Here is a 14,913-nt window from a genome sequence, read left to right on the forward strand (position 1 = left end):
TGATGCTAGTCAAGGCCTTCATTCTCTATCTCCAGCAGGAAATAAAGAGAGAGCAATAAAGATATAAAGGCTACTTACCCTGGAAAAGAAAATTCTGATCTTTGTGAACTGTAAATAAAGACTTAAAAAAAAAAAAAACCAGCATTTCTTTTACTTGAAATGTTTTTGGAATAATCCTATTAGGAAGAAAAGTGTGTGTAAAAAGGTTTTCTCCAGGGCTGTGGCAGCAAGTTGGGAATGAAAGAAAATGTGGTTAATTTCCACTCACATCCCCTCTTCCTCCTCTTCCTCTTTCTCCCAACTCTTTAACCCCCACTCCCCACAACCCATCACCAGATCTTCCTCAGATGTGCTCCTTCCTTACTCTCTGACTGGTCTGCTCAAATATCTTAAAGGAGATCCAAGATGGCGATTGGAATGCTGTGGTTCTTTACCTCTTGGTCACCAAGAGATCAGCCAGCCAGGTTGGCTGCCCTGAGTGTGCAAGCTGACAACCTGGGAAATGGCAGGTGTGAGTGGAGCTGGCAGTGCCCAGGATGTCTGCTCCCCAGCATATCTGGGGTGCCATGGGTGTCCAGCCTCAGTCAGTGGAGCTCCCAAGAGACCCCACCCATCCCATGGCCCCAGAAAGCCATGTATTACCACTAATACAAGGATTGTGTACCGCCCCAGTCTCTTTTGTAGTGGACCCAGGGTGACAGATTAGCCTGTGGAACTTAAATGTTATGGGCTGATTCTGTCCCCCCAGAATTCATATGTCAACTCTGTAACCCTCAATATCTTGGAATGTGTCTTTTTGGAGACAGGGTATTTACAGAGGCAATCCAGTTAAAATGAGGTCATGAGGGTGTGTCCTAATCCATTATGACTGGTGCTATGGACTGAAATGTAGCACTCTCAAATTCATGTTTTGCAGGTAACCCCCAATGTGGCCATATTTGGAAGCAAGGCCTGAGAGAAGGTGATAAAGTTAAAGTGTCATAAAGTGGGGCCTGAATCTGATAGGACTGGTGCCCTTCTAAAAGGAAGATGCACCAAAGCACTGTCCTTCTGTCATGAGGAAAGAATGAGAAGGGCGCCTTGTGCAAGTCAAAAGAGTGTCCTCCCCAAAGGAGAACTCCGCTGGCCTTTGGCCTTGGCTTCTCTGGTCTCTGAACTATGGGGAAGTAAATTTCTATCGTGTAAGTTAGGTGGCCTGTAGTATTTTGTTATGGCAGCTTCAGCACACAAATACAGCTGGTGTCCTTATAAAAAGGGGAAATTTGGACACATAGACCAAGAAATCTGGAAGATAAAGTGAAAAGACACAGAGGGAAGATGGCCTTCTACAAACCACAAGCCAAGGAGAGAGACCCAGCGTCCTTCCCTCACCTCCCTCAGAGGGAAGCAAGCCTGCAGGCACCTTGACTTTGGGCCTCCAGAAGTGTGCGGGCATGCGTGTCTGTAGTTGAAGGCTGTGGTCCTTCATTACAGCAGCCCTCACACGCCGACACATGGGACTGGACGGGTAACCTCTAGGTCTCAACCAGCTCCAACCAGAACTGCTGTCCATGCAGCTCTCTGCTCTGAAACCTGCCCCCAGTGGAGGGGAATCTATTCCCAGGTCCCAAGCTCCTTCTTTCTTATGGACTGCGTTTGGAACCCCTGGAGTCCCAACTTTCCATCTTGTTGTCAGGTGAACTCCAGACAAGACCCTATTTTGCTTTGTAAGAAGCAATCATTTTTAATCAGGCAACACCGAGTCTCTGAGAGAGAAATCCTTGGAGACAGTGCAGGCCTCGTGCCAGTGAGAGGGCCAGTTGCCAAAGCCCAGTTCCCTGCTTTAATTCCCTAGCTCATGGGGGAGGGCATCTCCGCCTGCCGGAGGGGAGGAGAAAGACAGGGGTACTTATCAGCAGAAGCAGATGCCCTCCCAGAGGCCTGGCTGGTGCCCTCTTCTTGCTGGGGCCTACCCCAGACCATATTAAGCTGGATTGGGAGGCACTGGAGGCAAAGGCAGGCAGAGGCGAAAGGAAGGGAGTAGGCTTCCGAGAGGAGAGGTGGCAGCCTGTACCAACAGAGTGGGCTCCCTCCCTCCTCCCCTCATTACCTGCCTCCCCGGCATGACAAGGAAGGAGTCCCTGCTGCGCAGGTCCAAGGGGAGATGAGACCGGGCACGGAGGCACCTAGCAGAGAGGCATCTGGTGGACATCCAGAGGAGGCTGGCATGAGAACAAGGGACAGAGACAGAAGAGAAACGCGCTCACACGAAGCTGCCTCCAAGGTTGCAGCAATGCTTCAGAAGAGCCAACTTTCCGGACAGCACCTTCAGAAATCACCTTCAGGATTCACCCATGGCTAGAAATGAGCAACAGCATGGCCGCCTGTACCCCCAGCCAGCCGTCTGTCCCTGTCCAGCTAAAAGGCCCCTCCAATCAGCCCCGAATGTGGCCCTGGGCCAGCTGGAGAGAGGAGGCTGCTCCCCTTCAAGGGATGGGGGAGGCAGGGAGAAGGATCTGCTATATTCATGGATTTCCAGATCATAGAATGAAATCCCTAAACCATCGGGTTGATTTTGGATTCTGGCAGACAAGCAAATCTGCAGATGAGAAGATGCTACAGTAGCTTAACACGCATATTTGAACCAAAAGACAACTGTGTGGGAAACAGTTACCCCCCACAACAGGCCCTCTTAAGACAGCTTTGAATTCTGAGACAGATCCATAAGGCAGACCATCATTTCAGCCAGCGGTAGCAGTGGCCTATGTTTTCAGAAGCCAATAAGTGCAGTTCCAACAAGTGCATGGAAGAACGTGACACTTAGAAGAGTCTTTCAAGCCCCTGTGGAAGGCCAATGAACTTGGAGCAGGCAGATCCTGCTTTGGATCCTAGCTCCACGTCTCACCAGTTGGGTGGCTTGGACCAGTTCCATAAATCTGAGCTTGCTTTCTTTATTTTAAAAATAGGGATAAAAGTATCTACCTCAGGGGTCTATTGAGTGGACTAAATGAGATTATACAAGTAAAGAGTCAGACACATACTACATGCTCAGTAAATACTCTTCTCATTCCCTCCTACACAGCCTTCCTACCTAATACCCCAACCTCCTCTATGAGATTCCGGGAGAGGGAGGTATGCCTGGGATCTGTTTGAGACTCTCTAGTGATAGAAAACTCATTACTGTGCAAAGGGGTCACTTCAGCTGTGTGGTCAAAATGCTATTTTACTTATTATAAAGTAAACACAAAGCAGCCTCTTCGTAATGCCTCATTGGTCCTATGCTGCCCCCCAGCACTCTCGTAAATAAGCTAAGGGAATGCATATGCTCTCTTCCATTCCCGTCACCATTCCTTCTCTATCCATCCATCCCTTCATCCATTAACTCACTCACTCATTCATACCATACATGATAAAAGAGCACCACCTCCCCCAAGTCACTGTGACCAAACATAAAGACCAAAGCCTTGAATTCACTCTGAACCAGGAACTCTCTGCTGGCTACTAGCTCCAAGTGACTTTGTAAACATTTTTTTTCTTTCCTAACTCCCCAGAGGCAGTGCAAAAGGAAGGGAAAGAATGAACTTACTTTGGCAGGGCCTCCGGATACAAGGCCTTACTCTTGGGGCCTCCAGAGAATCTGAAGGTTGGTCACAGAGGAAGCACAGTGATCCTAATTTCTCATTCCCAATAGGGACTAAACCCATTGTACATGCCAGGAAACCACTCTTTACTTTGAGATGAGCCAGCTCAGTCTTATTTGCAAAGCTGTCCCCAAAGCCTCCATAGGAAGTATAATATCACCATAAAGAATCGTTATCTTCTCATGTGACTACTTCTCTCTCTTTAAAGAAATTGTCTGAGTTTGCAGTGAGCAAACCTCCTACTCTCCCCCTCCTTTACCTGATATTATTTTGGCTCCTGATAATTACATTAGGTATAGAAACTGACTTTATGATGCTAATAATTATACATGCTTACAAAACAGATGGGTCTAAGATCCGGAGGGGGGAACGTTTATGGACTCGGAAATGAGACGTTTTGTTGGTAGGAAATGGATAGTTATTTCCAGGTTTTATTGCTGTGTTCCGTAGGATTCTTCTTAAATCTTGTTGATAATGCTTTGCCTGTATTGCCACCCGTGCATTTTGTAAGACTTGGCTCATCAATCCTGGATGTGCTGGGAAGGTGGCATTAACTGCCTGGACCAGGAAAATCAGGTATGACAGGGGATGGGCCAGCATCCTTCAGAAGAGGCGTACACCTGGGAATTGAGATACTCTCACCAATGGAAGACACACAGTTGAGGGGAGAGCACTAAACTGGGATTGAGTACTCAGTAAAATATCTGAATCAAGAGAAACTTAGAACCCTGGTCAAGCGTTCTCAAAGTGGGAACCTCAGACCAGTAGTATCAGTGTCATATGGGAACCTACCAGAAATGCCAATTCTCAGGCCCTATGCAGACACTGCCCTTCATTCCAGGTGACTTATGATTAATAAAATTTAAGAGTGATTGATGGGTTTCAATTCTTTCATATTAAAATTGCAAAAACTAAGGCCCAGAGGGGCTAAGAGATATGCCCCAAGTCAGCCAGTTCATGGAGGGAGAGTCAGGCTGGAACTTCCAGTCCACCACAATGGCTCCTTCCCTAACACCATGTTACTCCCAAGGCACCAAGCATACAATGGCTCTGATGGGCTTCTCAAGCTTTGGCATACACAAGACCCCAAGGGGATCTTATTAACATGCAGGTTCAGACGGATTCAGTAACTCTGGTGTACAGCCCAAGATTTCTGCATTTGTAACAAGGCTTCTAGGTGATGGGATCCACTGGCCCAAGTGTCCCGGTTGGAAGAGCAAGGCTCTGGTGTAAACTGGTTGTGGGATTTGGGCAAGTCATTTGGAACTTGCAGAGAAGGGACTGCAGTTCTTCAGACACCTTTTGTGAGCTGAGTTTACAAAGCAGTGACTGCAGCCCCCTGTCCACATCTCACAGTGTTTGGATCTCTGGTAGGTGGCCATAGCCCAGCCATTCATTGACCATCTCTGACCCCTTGACGTCTCACCTCACAAGCTGCCATTCTACCTTCAGGGAAGCTGGCCCTATCCCATTTTCTCCAAAATTCTACACAACAAATAGGTAATAGGAGCCAAGAAAAAATGAAATATCTTCCTTTCTTTCAAAGAACTCTTGGGTAAAAAAATCCCAGGACCTATTCATCTTTCTAGTTCATATTTCTCTTTGCTCATTGGTAGTGAGTTTCTCATAATATCTATCCTAAATTCCTCTGGCTGCCAGGAAAGTCGCTTACTTATTCACTCAAAAAGCATGTTTACTTAAGTGCTTTTTAAGTGTGAGCACTGGGATATCCGCTAGATGAATGGTCTTCCTCTTCCTTACCTTCTTCCTCCCTTGTTTGGGGCTTAAAGTGAGTGAAGCACAAACCTAAAGCTTGACAAAGACTTCTTCTTGGACATATTTAGTAATTTCACCTGAATTACCTCTCCCCTGGTCCAACCAGGTGAGCTTTCCTTGTTCCCCTCATGGGAACACCCCGTCTCCAGCTCCCAGACACACCTGCGCGTCTGCTGCCAGCAGATCAGGCTCTGCCTCCTTCATATCCCGCCTCCCTCTGAATCTCAGTCCCTCCCCACCAGGTCCCTCTCCCAGGCAAACATTGATAATGAATAAATCTCTTTCAGAGTAGGGAATGGGCCGGCCTGTCTGTGGGGAAGGCCCTGCGGACACAGGCAGGATGGATGGCTGATGGGAGCGGGGCTGCCAGCTCTAATTAACGTATTGTTCTCTGGGCTCCAGCAGGATTATGGATGAGCTCCACAAAGCGGCCCACTTAACCTGAGCATCCTGGTCCCAATCTATTACTTTCTCGACTAGCGTCAGTCTATAGTTTGGCCTGGTGTGAAGGGGCTGAGTATGGGCAAAGAGCCAAGAGAGCTCAATTTGAAAAGCTCCCCAAAGGTACATGCCCAGCTTGCTTCAGCTGACAGGTTAGCCTGTTGAAGACCTGGGCTTATCCCCCCAGGAGGCAACGAAAACACAACCTGAAGTGCCACAAGGCTCTGATCTGAGGTCCCATCTATTTAGCCTTGTAGATTGTCACAAGGAGGTTACCAGTCAAAGGCGGGAGCTGCCTCCTGATCGCGGAATGACAGAAACAATCCAAGCCACTTTAATGGTGGCCTCTAAGCCAAAACGTCATTTGCATATCATACAAAGTCTGCCTCTACTCTCTGATCATTCTTTCATGCATCAACTTTTGCCCAAGGGCTCTTCTATTCAAGAGTGCAAATGACAGAGGGCTCAGCTCTCACCCTCAGGAAGCTTGCAATCTAATGGAGAGGATAGGAAACATCCAAGGAAGACCACAGCACAAAGGGGACTCTGAGGGAAGCACTGCACAAAGGTCCAAATGCAGTGAAGTGTGAGGACAACCACAATGATTGACAGGCATCTAAGAAGTGACCACAGGAAGGCAAGCAAGGAGGGCCACCTAGTCATGAGGTTCCAGGAGAGAAAAAGGACATCATGGGAGGAGTATTGATGTACTTCAAGGAGTCGAGGGTGATGCATTTGCACAGGTGACGTGGGAGCTGGGTACAAAGAAATGCAAGGGTTTCATTAAGGAGTTTGGACTTTATAGTAGGGGAGAGTTACGAAATAGTTGAGCAGAAGGAAGGCATGGAGAGAATGTGCGTGTGGTCAAGAAAGAAAGCCAGTCTGTCAGGGGAAGTGCTGGAAGGATGTGAAGGGCAATTGTATGGTGTTGGAGAGACCAATTAGGAGGCTCTTGCAGCCTGATAGGGTTCAGAATGGGAATGGTGTCTACAATCTCCAATTTGCAGAAGAAGCAGGGTGACGGTACTGAATCCCAGAGACTTTGAGTGAGATGCTCAAAATCACACCGTGAATTACCGTTGGATCTCAGTGTGAATGCCTCTTGACTCTTAGCCCAGGATATTTTGCCCAAGATCAAAAACTGGAAACCAATTTCCAATATCTCCAGGTATATTATAAACTAAACTAAGCTCAAAGGCTTTGGCCTTCACATTTTTCAGATGGTCCACACAGCCAATAGGCTGGAAGGACTCTACCCATTCCTGACCTCGCAAGCACCTTACTTAAGTTTGATGGGGAAATCTGTTCTGTTAGATAAAAAAGATTCTCTCCACTCACCCTACTTCCAATTCCATGGCCAGTGGGAGCCACAGCAGCATGGCACAAAGGTGGGAGACTAGAGCCAGAAAGCCCTGGACTCACGGCCTCTCTCTCCTGCAACTTCAGATGAGCTACTTAATCTCTTTGAGCTACTATGTCCTCAGTTAGGAGGCAGGGTCATCTAGCTACTGGAGTATTGGCAAAGATTAAATGAGAAAGAGTAGACAGAGAACAGATAGGAGCCCAGTAAGTCATTAGATATTATTGTCATTATTGTTACTTTTCTATAAACACAAAGGCTTCCAGACCTAGGATAAAGAGTGGGGGCAGTACTCTTGGTAAAGCTTAATCCTTTAAAGTAAAATGTTGGAAGGAAAAGCACAGGGCCTGAAATGGGAGACCTCAGTCTGAGAAGAGATTCCATCTCAATTAGCTGTGTGATGCTGCATGTGGTAGAGACCATCAGAGTTCACCAATGTCTGCATTCTTGTCTTCTTCCTGGACCTGAAGTTGGACTACATTTCCAAGCCTCCCTTGTGATCAGCCGTAGATATGGGCCTAGCGAATATGAGCAGAGATGATGCATACCATCTCCAGTCCCGGCCAAGAAAAGGCATTTCACATATAACCCTCACCCACTATTTTCCATCCACTACCTAATCGAGATACTCCAAGAACCTGCAGGACAGCAAAGCCACAAGAGAGAAACAGCCTAGGTCCCAGACCTACTAGATAAAGCACAGAACCCTGGCCAACTCTCACTGAAGTGGAGTCTGGTAAAGAAACACTGAGCTACCCTATTGTAATTCAGGGGATGTTTGTTACAGCGTTACCCTACTCTGACTCATATACTTGCTCACTTTACCTTTTTCCCCAGACACCTCATCTATAAGACAGACCTGCTATATGCTACGTGTCCCATTTCTGTTAAAGGTAATTGTGGTATTATAAATGACATAAGAAGAAGGAGCATTTTTTGGATAGCCAAGGATTCACTAATGTCAATTACTAGTGCAACTGGTGCTCAGCAGCCTACCCTCTTGGGTCATGACCTAAGTCCTTCATATACCTCATCTTGTGCTTCAACCTCTGACAATGAGTGAAGATAGAGAAATGCATTAGGCAAGAGCATCAGAATTAACTATTCCTTTCTACTTTCTTTTGGAGAAAAAGTTAAATACTTTGTCTAAATCCCCATGCCCCCATTTCCTCACCCAGTACATATCCATACAATTATTTTTCAACTCTGCAGGTTGGACCTAGGGCAGGTGCCAGACTGGTCCTACAGAAGCCATTACCCTTGTCTGGACTAAGCCAAACATCCTTCTTCCTCTTTTCAGCAAAGGAGTCACAGGGTGGTCACCCCATGTTGATGCATTTACTGCAAAAGTCAACAGAGATATAGACCATCAAGTGCCCCCACACCCTCAGGCAGGAAGAATTTGAGAATGGACACACGGGTGATTTTGTAGTTATGTCTGAGATGTGCCAGTATATGTGCTTGTGTGTGAGAGATGGACATGCATGCATGTGTGTTTGAGAGGTGCACTTACTTACTTTGCATGTCTGAGGGATGCATGTGTGTACCAGTGTGGATGCATTTGAGGAGCTCATACGTGTGTGTATGTGTGTGAGTTTGCATGTGTCTCAGATGGGATGTGTCAGAGGAAGAAAGGTGGAGGGGCCACCTTTAGGTGAGAACTTCCCATCTCCTTCCTGGAGGAGGATTGATTAGAACCAAGGAGAATGTCATTGCTGTTAAGAATACCCAATTCCCAATCTCCCTTCCTGAATGTTTTCCTGGAAATTTTGGAATAGGCATCTTCCCCTCCACACACCCTGAAGAAGGCAGAATCATTTGTTGATTCACCTGCTGTTTTACACCTTCATTAAATATTTGTTCTGTTCCCGCCTGCAGCAGACCCTGCGCTAGACTTTGGCTCCAGGACCTATCCCCTCAGCCCATCGGTCTCTCCTCTCCAGCCCCGGCAGCGTGGACAGTGTGCCAGAGAATCTTCCTAGGAACAAAGAAGGGCTGGGAGGCCAGGTTGGGGAGTGGAGCGGAGCGGGAGGAGGAGGCCTGCAGGGAGGGGACCGAGCTGAGGGAGGCTCTCAATTCTCAGCCCTGCGGGAGGCCCAGGGAGAAGAGGCTGCCAGCATGGTGGCGGGCTGCCGGGTTAGGAACAAGCCCCTGACACAAGGGGTTTGCACAGGCGCACAAATGAAAGAAAATCAGAGGAGATGAAACCATACAAATTTCGGGTAATAGAAAGAGAGGAAAGAGATGTGCGTGTGGCCTGGGTCTCGGCTCAGAAAGGTCGATTCCAAGACGACGCTGCCCAACTTTATATTACTTTTCAGAAAGCCAGTGAGCTGAAAAATAACTCTCACCTTTTTTTTATATTATTATTCGTATCTTCAGAGTTTCTTCTTCACATTGTTTTGTGCATCTCAGTTGTTCATTTCTTCCCAGCCTGATTTCATTTGGAGATTTGGCCTGGAGCCTGGAGGGGAAGATGGCCCTTCTCCTCAGAATACATTTATTCCAAATCCTCCGCAGCTCAGCCCAGTCCTGGGTGAAGGGAGGTGGGCGTGGCATGAAGTGGGGAGGGTCCGGCCTGGCCCTCTCCTCTCCTTCACAGGAGTCTGGGTGCTACTCATGATGGACACACATAGGCATAAATGTTGTGCGCTTCAGTGGGCCTGAGGGTTCATGAAAGGGTGTGCACATGAATCTGCACACACTTGGAAACGTGCCTGATAGGCTTGTCAGTAAGTGGGGAGGGGTGTCCATGACAGTGCACGTTTGCATGTGTGAGGGGGACCCGTGAGTGTGTGTGTGTGTGTGTGTGTGTGTGTGTGTGTGTGTGTGACAGGGATCCAAGACTGTACGTGTGTGCTGGAGCGTGCATGTATGTGTGGGTCTGCCCTCCCTCTGGGTGGGAGGGACCTGTGTGACTAGGTTTTCTGTTTCACTTGAGTCTACAGTGGCAGTAGCTGGCTCCTTCACCTTTCGCCAAGCTCAGCGAGGCGCAGATGTTGTTTGAACCAGGGAAAATGTCAGCCCCCAGGAGGAGCCCAGCTTTAACTTAGAGTGAGCCCCTAGGAAGCATGGCAGTGTATTCTGGGTATTGTGCTTTGGGTCCATTTGCATTTGCTCTTTCCAGTAACTAAGGACTGGTGGGTGGTGTGAAGAAGGGGGGACTCCTCCTCAGTGCCCACTGCCCCTCCCAGCTTCCCCAGGCTCCTGGTGAACCTGGCACCAAAGGATGCTACAGAGAGCAAAAAAAAAGAGAAAGCCTTAGGCCACCCAGCCCCTAGCAGCCCCTCACTCCCATGGTAACCTAGAAGGGTTCTCTCTGGCTTGAAAAGTCTGCTCCCGGGCTCCAGGTGGGAGAGCTCACAGCAGAAGCTGGGTGCTCCAGCATTAGTCATGGCCCCAGGGTAGGCACATCTGGAAACTGCCCAAGTGGTCAAGACTGGTCGATGGAAGGTGGTAGAATGCCTGAACTTTACTAAAGCCAGCAGAACAGAAGATGCAGATGTTCTCCCCTCCTTCCCTCCTTGCTAGCATGAGCCTTCACTAAGTCTCAGAGTCGGGGGTTCTGTGTGATGCCCACTCCCGCCCCCCGGGACACCCCAATGGACTGCGTAGGAACCAGCACTTAGAAAGTTCCCCTTATCACTTCAGGAGCCATGATTTCTCAGGACCATCCCAATATTTAGGCAGATGGGGAAACTTTGGCTCAGAGATGCTAAGTTAGTGACCCAGAGCAACACAGTCAGTAAGCAGAAGAGTCAAATTCAAACTTTGCCTGGGTCTGTCTCATCAAAGAGGTAAAACTAATATGCAGGGCTCTCTCCTAAAGCAGGCAATCTGGGAGAACAGTGTCCAGAGAGTAAAAAGACACACTTTAAGCTTGGGTTCTACCAGGTCACAAACATACCCAGGCCTAGCCCCAGGAAGCCCAGTGCCTGGTAAAACAGGACCTTCAGAGGGACTGTGGAGTCACAGGACTGTTGGCCACAGGAGGCCCACAAGGCTGCTTTCCAGTCGAATACTCAATTGTTATTAATCTACAGCTGCAGTGTATCAAGGGAGGCAGCGGGGGTGGAATGAGGATTCTGTGTGACCATGTTCAAGTCACTTAAACGTCAGCATCTGCAAAACAGTGCTGCAGGTGAAGCCTAACTCGCAGGGTGGAGTTTGAATATCTGACGGCTATGGAAATAGCTTGATGGGACGCTTCCCTTCTGCTCCAGTGGGCCAGGGAAGCCCATAGGTGGCCTCAGCTGTGGTCACCTCTCTGCACAGTCCCCATAAACCACTCAGCTCACCACCCCTGGAAGTTGAGAGGGTGGTAGGTCAACTCAATGGAGGGAATGCCCGGAGGAGGGTCCCCTGTGCTGATTCTGCTACCTTGCCAGCAGGGAAACTTCTGCTCTCCCTGTCCTCTCTGTTCAGGACCATAAGCAACTGCCCTACTGTACCAGGAAGGTTCTGATTCACCCGAGACAGAGAAAGGACAGCCTAGAAACCCTGCCTTTTCTTAGCACCCCAGCCCCCAACTCACCAAGTGGGAGTTCTCCCTTTGACAGCACTCATGCATAATAATAAGAAACAGCCCCTTGCAGTGAGAAGCCTCTCTGCAGGGCGACATGGTGATAGGGAGCATGGGGTTGGTGGCCAGAATCTGGCTTTACTGGGTGAAGTTGGTCCATTCCCTCCCATGTAAATGGGGTGCAGTGATCCCATCCCAGAGGGATATTAGGGAATTAAATGGAGTGATAGATAAATTCATGTGACCCAGTAGCCTAATTAGTCTAAAATGAACATAATAGCCCTAGATGTGTGACCTTGTGCAAATTACTTAAAACTTCTGTGTCTCCATTTCCTTATCTATAAAATGAGACTAATAATAGTATCCACCTCATAGGGTTAAATGAGTATTAAATGAGGATTAACGGAGGATTATGCAATTTAATATTTATAAGGCACTTAGAACAGTACCTGCTACATGACGAGTGTTCAACGCATTATAATTATAATCCTTACCAGGATTATTATTTGCCATCACAACTACCCTTTGAAGCAAGAAGTGTTGCTATTCCATTTTATAGATGAGGAAACTGAGGTCAGAAAGGGCTGCGCTACTGACCCAACACCTGATCTCCAGACTCTGATGCCAAGTGGGGTTTCTTTACATGGTGCTTTTCCTCTGTGAGGACTTCCCGGGACTCTGGCCTTCCTCAGTGTTCCTTATAGCCCAGTCCAAGACAGTCTCTCCCTTCTGCCTTCTGAGGGAGCTGCCACCCTCCAGATGGCAGCGTGGGTCAGAGCTTTCCCTCGGGGACCCAGGGACATCTGCTTCTCTCCAGACAAGAGAGCAGCCGCAAGAGAAACCAGCCACCAGGCTGGCTGGAGATGGCTCCTGCTCCAGGGCTTTCCAGATGTTCTGATATCAGCAGTCCTCCAGATCTCTGTCCTTTGGACAATTTGGGGGCTATGGAGTCACAGCTGTCACTGCAGGCATGTGAACACGTGTGTGTGTGTGTGTGTGTGTGTGTGTGTGTGTCAGTGGGGGGTCTCCTCTCCCCAAACCACCTCCAGGTGCCCAGCTGCAGCAGGAGCCTGCAGTGAGGGTCTGAATGACAGGGTGCCTTTCCAAGTTGCCCCCTGGAGGGGGACTTGGGGACCCTTCCCCAGCCACCTCCACACGTCTCCGCACACCCTGTCACACACTCACGCATGCACACACACGTACACAGAGGAAATGATCAAGTGCAAAGAATCCTCGTGTGCTACTTTATATGGCAAATAATTGAACCGTACCCTTGTGGTCTCGGTGAGGAGTTTCATCCATATTCATGCCTCGCGTTTCCTGTGGAAACGAACACGCCAGACATTCCCGCACAACGGAGGGAGCGAGAAACCTTAAGCACTAATTCAGCGTCTCTCTCTCCATTCCCCGTTCTTGGCTCCGGGCAGAGCAGATTTAGATAGTGTCTAACCAGCCGGGAGGAGGCGCGTCCGCGGCGGAGGAGGCTCCTTCCTTCTTTGTCCCTGCGCTCCCTTTCTCAGCCTTTTGTTTCCTTCCTCCTTCCCTTCCTCTTGCCTTCTTCACCTCTGCGTCTCCTTTCCCCTGCTCTGCACCCCGCCCCGGTCCCCCTTCCTCCTTCCTCCTGGTCCGCGGTCTCCCCAGCGCTTCTCCTCCTCTGGCTCTCCTCCAGCCCGCCCTGCTTTCCAGGCCTCCTCCTCCACCCAGCTGGGAAAGTTCCTGTCTGGGCTTGGAGTTTCACTTTCCTTGTCGAGTTATCAACCGGGAGGGGTGCGGCTGGGGTGCTGGGAAGCTGCTTTGGAGCGCGCGTGCCTATGAATACCAAGCATGTTAATAGGTTAAAGTAAATCTAAAGTAACATTTGAAAGCAGAGAGATGAAAGCAGATCACAGGCCAAAGATCAAACAATCTAGAGCCACTTCTAAGCCTTTTACAGCTGGAGATTATTAGCATTTGAAAGTGAAGAGCATTAGAGGGAGAGAGGGGGAAAAAAAGTTGGAAGGAATTTTTGTTGTGGAGATAAAAACTGAAATAAATGACAGTGGAAAGGGAGAACTAGAAAGAGGCTGCCTTATTTTAAAAACCACATTAAGACAGTGGTGGGGAGGAAACCTATTGCTTTATTTTTAGCTCATCAACCAGTATCGGAGCTCAGTGCTGGGGTTGGGTTCCCCGCATCCCTCACCTTCCTCTCTCCCCTCCTCTGCCTTCTGGGGAGGAGGCTTCTGGTTCTGATGGGCACTCCCTTCCCTCCAGCAGTGAGACAGAGCCTCTGGTCTGGAAAGGGAGACATGCAGGGGAGAGGGGCCACCACTGGGTGGAGCCAGGTCTTTCCTCTGCCCTCCTAGGCTCCTAGGACCCCGGGACTCCCAGCCCATTCCTTTTGGGGGTTCTACAGCCAATTTTTATAATCCTAAAATATTTGAGTTGATGGATTCAAGAGATTATCAACCTGTGTGTCTTTTTCTGCAATCAGAAGCATGACCAACCGTAGCTGCTAATCCCTCAATCCAATCCAGCCACCTAACATCACAGAAGAGGCAGGGGCCCACATCCAGGGCAGGAAACGCTATTTAATATGAGAGCCGACATAACCTCCCCTCCTCCACGGATTTAGGTCAACACCTATTTTCTAAGACCCTAATGTTTATCAGGTACTCTTCTAGGTGCTGTGAGAACTACAGAATGAAGCAGGCAGGTTCTTTACCTGTGAGCTTATATAGGCTAGTGAAGGAAGCAGATGTTAAATGAACCTCAGGTTAAACCTGGGGACTGATCATCATTTTCAAAGTTGCCTCCTGAAATCACGTGAGATTAAAGTCGTCAAGGAGTCCCAATAGATTGGGTTCTGCCACCCAACCAAGATGCCAATAAAAGAGATGAGTGGTGGTGAAGGTAGGAAAGGAACTGTAATGAGTAGATATACAGGGAATAGAAGGGACCAGTGTTCTTCACCACCTTCTTCGGAGGTATTGACTTGAGCTCCCAGGTTATGTAGGCAAAGGGACCAGAAGAATGCATGGGCAAGCAGTCTTGGTCAAGCTGTGGTCTGGTTCATCATTATCTCACTGGTTAGGCAGAGCTTTGTCCTTGATAAGAAAGTTGCTATTGCTTGGGGGGTGGTTTTGACTCCTATCATAAGAGGTTTATACATCAGACCTGTTGTTTTTGGAATCCAAGGTGACGGCAGCAGAGTG

This window comes from Sciurus carolinensis, chromosome 11, assembly GCF_902686445.1.
Source record: "Sciurus carolinensis chromosome 11, mSciCar1.2, whole genome shotgun sequence".
NCBI lineage: Eukaryota > Metazoa > Chordata > Mammalia > Rodentia > Sciuridae > Sciurus > Sciurus carolinensis.